The following is a 9,352-nucleotide window of genomic DNA, read 5'->3' as shown; positions in this document are numbered from 1 at the left end:
GCAAAGAATGGTTCTCTACAGGAAGAAGTAAGAAAGCTCAAAAGAGAACAAGAAATCCAATCCATCAGGCTATGTGAAGTTTTGGAACAGAGAAACAAAGAAAATGAAGACTTAGAGGTAAGAAATAATCAATCCCTTCAGCATGAAGATCTTATAGGCCAACTATCTGATGCAAATGAAGAAATTATGAATCTAAGATCTGAGAATGAAAGTTTGAGAAATGATTTAATCACTGAAAGACAAATCAATGCAAGCTTACAAAGTGATCTAAGATCTAAAAGAAAAATCAATGAAAGTTTGGAAAATGACTTAAATGTTGAAAAACAAGTCAATGAAAGGATGATAAAATCTCAAGTAGATATGGATCAATTGAATCAGCAAAATGAGCAGAATCTTCATAGACAAAAAGGTGAAGCAGGCCTTGGATACAATGAAGGTGAATCTTCCAAACAAGGTACCCAAAAGAATCAAAAACCTACTTGCAGTCACTGTGGTAAGTTAGGTCATACATCTAACAGATGTTGGAGCAATGGTAAAGGAAAATTCAATGGTAAAAGCTACAATTGCAATCAACATGGTCACAAAGCAAATAAATGCAAAGAAAAACCAAAGTTTGAAGGAAAATGTCACAAATGCAAGAAACAAAGTCATAAGAAATATGAATGTAGATCTAAATCATTCAATCCAGCAGAAAAAATAGTCAATGCATTATTTGGTTGGGATTACAATACTTGGTGCAGATGTCACTATTGTGGAGAATATGGACACATTGGAATAAATTGTGCAAAGCATCACCTAAGGAAGAAAGATACTAATATAAGATGTTATACATGTACTAAACTTGGTCATATATCCAAAAATTGCATGAACATAGGAAGAGTTGAAGATTGAAAGAAAGCCAGAGCTAACAACATTCGAAAACAGATGAGACAACAGTGGAGTTCAAATGATGGTAATGTCACTCAAGAAATGGGTGACTCCACCATTTCTAATTAGACTCATCAAGAAGGACCAGGGACTGCATCTTCAAGCAATATCCTAAGCGGTTCCAAAATGTAGAAGTGCAAATGACAAATTAGTATTTCAGATACAAGACATAGTTCACTGTGGTGCATCTACTGAGCAAGGTTAGTTTCAAACTTAACTGAGCTAGGTCGATAATGCGAAAGGTTTTGTTTGTTTATCGAGTTGCAAGGTTTACCGAGTAATTTGGTGACTATCTGACAAACCCTAAGTCATCTCAGCTACCTTTGTACCTGAGCATTAATGGTAGATTTTTCATCAAAAAGGCAAAATTTGATCTCATTTTTCATCACAAATTTAGAATATACAGAGCGAAGAAGTTTCCAAGAGTGCAAAAGTGAGTTCAAGCAATTTAAAGTGATTTTCTAGGGAAGAATTTGTTTAACAAAATCATTCAATCATCGAACTGCAATGGCATCTACAAGAACTAGCAGCAGCAAGGCAAAGAGAGGCTCTGAAATGTTTGTGAAGGGAGTAGAATGGAAAGCACCTAGTTTCAAGCTCATTCCTGCCATAGCTGAATCACTTAACCCACATGGAGCCCAATCAAAAATTCCACCAAAGGTACTTCTTATAAATGACATTCATACTCATTTCAAATGCACTATTCAAGAGATAGGGACACTAGATATGGATAATGCCCTAGCTGAGTTATGTGTGGATGGAACCCTAAACTCGAGTTCAAACATCTGGAAACCAAAGGTTTGACTCATATCTTGCACCTGCCAAGGAACTTTCAAAATGGAATGGATAAGATACATTTTAAGCTATATGCATAATGGTCAAATTTGGTTAGAGCAACCCGTCCTGGTAACAAAGAAGATGATTCATAAGATCACAGGTTTGCCAATGTTAAGCAAATAAAAAATCACCAAAACCCTAAGTCAAGATGAAATTTAGAAGTTAACCCTAGCTGAATGGGATGGTAGAGGATTAAAACCTAACAATGTATCTGATATAGGGCTAAGATTCAAAATTTATTTAATTGCATATAAGATGTATAGTTCCAGCAGATTGAATAGTGTGCCCTGTGAGGCTGTAGATTTAGCCTATAAGGTTGTGAAGAAAAACATGGAGTTTGACCTAGCAGACGTGTTGCTGAAACAACTTAATAAAAACATGGATAGTATAAGGACCTCAAAAACCAACTCTTGTAAATTTGGTTCTTTGTTAGTTTATTTACTTTTCTATGTACAAAATTTTTTCCCTTCAAAAGGTACAGTTGTATGGAGAAAAGATATTCCAATTTTGTATCAAATAAATGAGTTTGTAGCAGAGATGGGTGAAAATTTTGATAGTATTATGGATAATTATTTTTAAGACTTCAAAGAAAGGATGAATAATAGATTCAGAATCCCTCCTAAGCTTGTTGAGGACTACAAAGATGATGTGTGCTTCATGGTTGACTTTGACAAGGTATACATTCAGGCAGTTAGACCCCGAGTTGCATGGGTGAAACCTCTTCCTTATGAGGTAAATATTGATGAAGCCAAAGAAATTATAGAAGCACTGGTAAATGAGCTAGTAGACCCTAGGCAACAAATTTTTGGAACCTATGATGAAGCTAAGGCTAGAATTGAGCTTGAAATCAAGCTACCACAGGCCATAAGTAAGGGTAAGAGGAAAATAGCCAAATTGAAAACTTCTACTGGTCCTGTTATGCTCACTGAGGGAAAATGTGAAGATGAAGAAGGTGAAGAAGAAGAAGGAGGAGAAGAAGAAGGAGAAGAAGAATCTGCAAAGGAACAGCCAAAGAAGAAAGGCAAGGTAATCATCACCAAACCTAAGAAGAAGCCTATTGCAGTGTTTACCAGAAGAACCAAGAAAGGTAAGCAAGAACCTATACTAGTCAGGCCTACACCCACATTTGAGAAAAGGCTTAAATAGTTGGAGGAAGGAGTTGGCATCACAAATTTCAAAGCATTGAAATTTGAAACTAGAACTGATGCTGAGAAAATGCAGATTGAGGAACCGATACTCAACAAGATGGGTAAATGGAAATACTCCCCAGACCAGATTGCCCCTCAAATCTCAAAAGAACTACTGGAGAGATTGCAAACAAGATGGGAGTCAACCACCAAAATGGTAAAAGATATTTATAAGCAATCTCCGAAGAATCTCCGACCAAGTCTCACTAGAGCAGAAGTAAAAGCTGAAATGAAAAACCATGAAGGTAAAATGATGATCAGATTCCACACTTTTTTTATTTTGATTAAAGACATTGAACATGTTGTAAATGATGCTACAAAAATATGGAAAAAAATCTATCATCTACATAAGCCCAGTGTAGACCCAGTAGAAATCAAAGATGATGACAGCAACAATGATGATGAGCTTGATAGCACTCCATCTGTCATAGTCTCACCAAGAGAGCTACATGCACTGATGGAAGATAAAGAGGAAGAAGACAAGGAGGAAGAAGTTGAAGAGGCAGATAAGGAGTAAGATGATCTAGTGAAAATTTTAGCAACAATTATGGTATCCCTTCCTCACTCTCCACCTAAAACTATGACATCATCAAGGTTGGAGTCAGCTTCAACAGGTTTGGTCACATCTACATTAGATATATCATCTGCACTTGCCACATCTCAGCTCCAGGTATCATCAATGGAAGTGTCTACCACTTCATCTATTGAGCTGCATTCCTCTTCTTCAGCTACCAAGCAAGCCTTCTTAGCTCCATCATCACCAATCGGAACAGCAGTAAGTTCCACAATTTTGTCAATTCTAATTTGTTCTACAATTTTGTTAGCATTATCTGCATCTACTTCAAACCTAGTTAGTTCAAATATTGCATTACCGAGTGTATCACCATTTTTGGCAAGTACTTCAGTTTTTGACTTGATATATACTCCTATTGGCACTCAACCCCCAAGCATCCCAGTTTTTGCTACTAGCCCTTCTATCTCTACTATTGTGTCTATTCCCAAGGTCAAACCAGTCATCACAAAAGTCAAAAAAAAGTAACCATTAAGACTTATGATCATTGGAAAGGAAATTCCTAAAGACATTGACCTAGACACTGAGATAGTAATTCCAAAGATTGACTATGGAAATGCTACCATTGAAGAAATGAGGTATGCTAGTCAACTAATTGAGATAAAGGCTATGCAAAAATAGCTAAGGTCTAAAAGGGATAAGGAATATAAAATAATTGAAAATGCCTGAAATATAATTACAGAGGCTATAGGTGTTGATGTAGATTCTACTCAACACATTTTGATCCAGTTAGAAGAGGTTGTAAATAAATTCAATGAGGATACCTCCAGTCAAGAAAAGTTGATGGAGAAGGTAGAAAGGAAGTTTGATAATAAGGTGTTTGAGCACATTTCTCAGCACATAGCAATAAAATAGGTTGAATTAACCACAGTTTTGGCCAATATTGAAAATTCTTTTAATAATGTAACATCTCTTTTTGCTAAGCTTTGTGATGTTACCAAGTATACTAAGGAAATAAGAGAGCAACTGAATAAGATAGATGAGGATCTGAAGGCAAGCACACAAAACCTGAAGCTTGACCCCAGTTCAACCTCATCTCATCACCTCAGGATCATTTTTTTGTCAAAAAAGCAAGCAGAATTGCTGAGAGAAGAGTCAAGGATCTAATCTACATTGTTAGATATTTAGAATATGATCCTTCCCATCATGGACACAATGTATAAGCACATTACCCATTCAAAAATATTGATCCATGACAACAATTTCTCTGTTGCAGACCATGTGATTAAACTCTCTGCAAAAGTTCAAATAGCTCTATCCACATGCAAAATCCTGCAAGAGAATTGGGATAAGACTCTGCAACTCATTCTTTAGGTACATTCAGAGTTTATCTCACATTTTGGTGTTTCTATGTAAATACATTATTTTTTATTCTTTGGCATTATTGTCAAAAAGGGGGAGCAAGAGATACTTAAAAAGAGTTATTGGTAAGATAAATGTACAAAAGAAAAGATACTGTAAATAAAAGTCATATAAATCATATAAATACCTTGTGTATATTTTATGGGGGAGTCATATGTAAGGAAGCCATGAATATTCAACAAAATCAGTTGTCAGTATGTTAGATATTGTATATAAGTTTTTGCTCATAAGTGTTTTTGTCACTAATGCCAAAGGGGGAGATTGTTGGAATTATGATATATTTGTCATTAGTCACAACACTTGTTTGATTCTAAATGCTTACTGAGCTCATCACCTAGTCTATAGTTCACACCGAGCATTCAGCGGTTACCTTATAAATTTTGTAGGTAAACAGTTGATACCGAGCATTCCTTTAGAAATCAAGCATATGGGCAGTTTAGCAATATTTACCAAGTTCATAGTGGTTACCAAGAAAGATAGTATTCTCCAAGCAGTTAGTAGTTATCAAACTTCACACTGTTTACCAAGCAATCAGTGCTTACTGAGTCATCATAAGAACTTAGTGTTTACCGAGTGATCAAGGTAAACAAAGAACTTAGTGTTTACCGAGTGATCAAGGTAAACAAAGAACTTAGTGTTTACTGAGTAATCAAGGTAAACAAAGATCTTAGTGTTTACCGAGTGATCAAGGTAAACAAAAAAATCAGTGTTTACCAAGTGAAGAAGGTTATCAATGGATTTAGTTTTTACCGAGTGAAACAATATTTACCGAGTCACCAATGGTTACCGAATTCCAAGCTACTTAGAATGATTAGTATGGACCGTGCCTCTACTTTTATCGAGTGCATGATGATGCAGAGTATTATAGTGGATGTCGAGTATCAAAAGGTCACCGAGTCAGTTTGTGGAACCCAAGTTTTCTACCATCTGGCCGACTCAGTAATATTTGTTCACTTGTGTTTGGCCGACCTTGCCAGTGTAAATATTGGAATGGTATATATCATTTGAAATAATGAGATGTTGAATATTGTTGGTTGTGTTGTATTGCAATATTTTGAGAAGAAGGAAAGTGAATCACTAGTAGAATAGAGGAATACAACAAGGTCAACATTGATACAGAAAAGCTATATCCATCACATCAGGTGATCATAGCACAAAGGATCTTATTAGCAACTAGTTGTAACCAAATCCACTACTTCATCCTCATAGGTGAATGAGTTTGTAAATCCTTTAACAAGGTAGACTTGACAGTCTTTTGTAAATTTCCTAATAGAGTGCATACTTTATTGCATGTTTGTAAATCCTTTAACAAGGTGGATCTAGCAATCCTACTTGCTCCTAACAGGGTGGATCATCAGAAGTGATCATTGTAAGCCTTAATCGGCCAAATTTATACTACAGTATTAAAGTTTTGTGGGTATCATCCCCACCCTAGTTTTACGTTCTAATTGGAAGGTTTTTGGGTCACCAAATCTGTGTGTTCATGTGTTACAAATGTTTATCTTTTCATACAGTAGATTAGATGGATGAATGGTAAAAATATTATTATGCAGAATTGAATTAAAGTTTTAGAGTTACTAATTCACCCCTCCCCTCTCAATAACCTTGTTAGTATTGATTATTTCCAATAGGAGAAGATTTAGCTAAGATGGGAGAATGCCATTAAAAATGAAAAAGATATATATGAGAAGACCCTTTGGCAACTCATGTCAAATTTTAATGAAAAGGAAGTGAAGGAATCTCTAAAGAAAAATGAAGAAAATCTAACTCCAAGATTCAACACTTGTACTATTGAAAGATATAGAGCATGATGTGAAGAATGCTACAAAAAAATGGAATAATTTTTATCTTCTTCACAAGTTGAGTGATTTTTTAGTTAGTATAAGTGAAAAGGATGATGATGATGATCGGGAGAAAGATGAAGAGATTAATAATGAAGAAGTCACTCATTTTGTGAATGTAGATGATGAAGAGGAATAGGGGCAGGAAGCTACCAAGGAATATGCACAAGATATTGAGGAGATTGACCTAGTAAGATTTTTGTAGTGGTCATAGCCTCACTTCCTTATTCTATAAGAAAAACATTGAAAACACTAGGCCTAGAGATAGCTTTAGTAGGATGTATTGTGACTAGCACTTAAAGTACAAGCACTCAATCAATCTTTGCACCTATCCAACTTAGTACTTCATTGATAGAAGTGGCAAGAACTTCATCTATTGAGTAGCAAGCTCTTCCCTCTATATCATTTTTGGCTACTCAAGGTATTTCTTCTATTGGTATTTCAATAATGAGTGCAGTATCCACTTTTTCAGAAAGTTCTACCTTTTCTACAATTGTTTCCATTCCTACCGTACAAGTAATAAGTGCAAGGATAGTTGAGACCAAGCCTCAACCAAGCATAAAATTTTTGGGAAAAGGAAAAGAGAAGGAAGAAGATATAAATCTTGATGTGGAGATTATCAATCCTAATTGGGGCATCTCCAATCTCAATCCTGATCAAATGCATATTTTTAGAGAACTTCTTCAAAAGAAATCTAAGTAGAAAAGGATCAGAGAGGAAAGAAACAAGGAATTTAAGATAATTAAGGATGCTAAGAGTATTGTCGCAAAGTCTCTAAGCATAGAGGTTGATACTTCTCAAACAATTTTATATCATTTAGTAGAGGAAGTCCAAAAATATAATGAAGATTTGGATGGATAGGAGAAATTGTTGTAGAGAGCTAAGAAGAAGTTTAAGGTTAAAGTTTTGGAACTTATTGCTTAACAAATTTCTATTCATCAAGTAGAATTATCTACTATTCTAGGCTATCTAGAGACCTCCTACATCAATGTATCCCTACTCTTTGGTAAACTATGTAATACATCAATCTTCACTAAGGAAATAAGAGGCAAACTATCAAAGATTGATGAGGATCTAAAGGCAAGTGCATAGTAGTTGTAACTTGACCTGAGTTCTAGCTCTACTCACTTTAATAAGATCAGATTCCTGACAGATAAGCAGGCAAAATTGCTAAGAGAAGAGGAAAGAATAAGATCAACATTGATATATATTCAAAACATGATTCTCCCAAATATGGATGCACTATAGAAGCATATTGCACATTTAAAAATGCGCATCCATGACAACAACTTCTCCATTGTAGACCATATGACTGAACTGGCAAGAGAAGTGTAGATTGCATTACACACATTCAAGGTGTTGCAAGAGAATTGGGACAAGACTTTGGCACTTATCCTAAAGGTACATTCACATTTCTTGTCACATTTTGGCATTACTATATAGAATATATAGCATAAATATTTGGTGTTAATGTCAAAAAGGGGGAGAAGATATAAGGAGAAAGGAAGAGAAGATTGAAAGAAGATTGAAAGATTGTACATGTGTATTGTATACAAGGGGAGAAGATGTATGTATATATCAAATGTATAGTATACTATATATTATGTATGGGGGAGCATTATGCTCTATTATGTATGCATGTACAGCTCTTACAAAACCAATTTTGAAAAATCTCAAAAATAGTAAACTCTACTGAGTTGAAGACATAAGGTGATGGATAAAGATGTTAAACATTTTTTGAATTCACCTTTGACTGATAAGTTTTTATGTTACTAATGCCAACGGGGGTGATTGTTGAAATTTTAGTCATGTTTGTTATTAGTCAAATACATTTATTCAAATTGTAAGTATCTACCAAGCAATTAACAGTGTTAACCAAGCATTTCAGTTGCTACTGAGTTCTACAATTTCTATCAAGTCCTTTGGATTGATTTTAGTTTGGGCCAAGTAGTTACTACAAAGTTATTGATCAGTAGTGTAAACCAAGCATCTTAGTGTATGCCGATTTTACTAGTGCAAATTAAATTATGTAGTGCTTACCGAGTTCACAGTAGATGTGATGTGAGTCTACTGTTAACTAAGCTACTCAGTGTTGACCAAGTGACTCAATTTCTACCAATCTTGTAGTGAGAGTATTGATCGAGCTACGTAGTATGAATTAAGAAATTTAGTTTATATGTTGAGTTTCACAGTATTCACCAAGTCACTAGTTAAGAACAAGTTCAAGACTACATCTAGTGAGTGCATGATGACTTCGAGCATTGATAGTAGATTCTAAGTATCAGAACTTCACTGATCCAATCTTTAGAACCCTAGTTTCTACACTTTGGCTGACTTTTTGATTTTTGTGTAAACAAGTATTATGGCTGACTTTGTAATTTTGTAATTGGATTGGTATATATGTGATGTATTGTGTCAAATAGAAAGAAAAATATAATAATATGAAATAAGAAGAGAAGAGCATAAGAGAAAATTACAAAGGCTACAATAGTATAAGGAGCAACAAAGATTTCTCTATCACAACAAGGTGATTTCTACACTTAGAGGAATCTCATTCAGCAAACCAAGTTGCAAATTAGAGATTAGCCACTACTTCATCCTAGCAAGTGGATCATCTAAATCCTTTA

This window comes from Cupressus sempervirens, chromosome 2 (assembly GCF_028749045.1).
Source record: "Cupressus sempervirens isolate cs-2001-9-10 chromosome 2, ASM2874904v1, whole genome shotgun sequence".
NCBI classification, from domain to species: domain Eukaryota; kingdom Viridiplantae; phylum Streptophyta; class Pinopsida; order Cupressales; family Cupressaceae; genus Cupressus; species Cupressus sempervirens.
The sequence above is the reverse complement of the archived record's forward strand: the minus strand, read 5'-3'. Positions refer to the sequence as shown.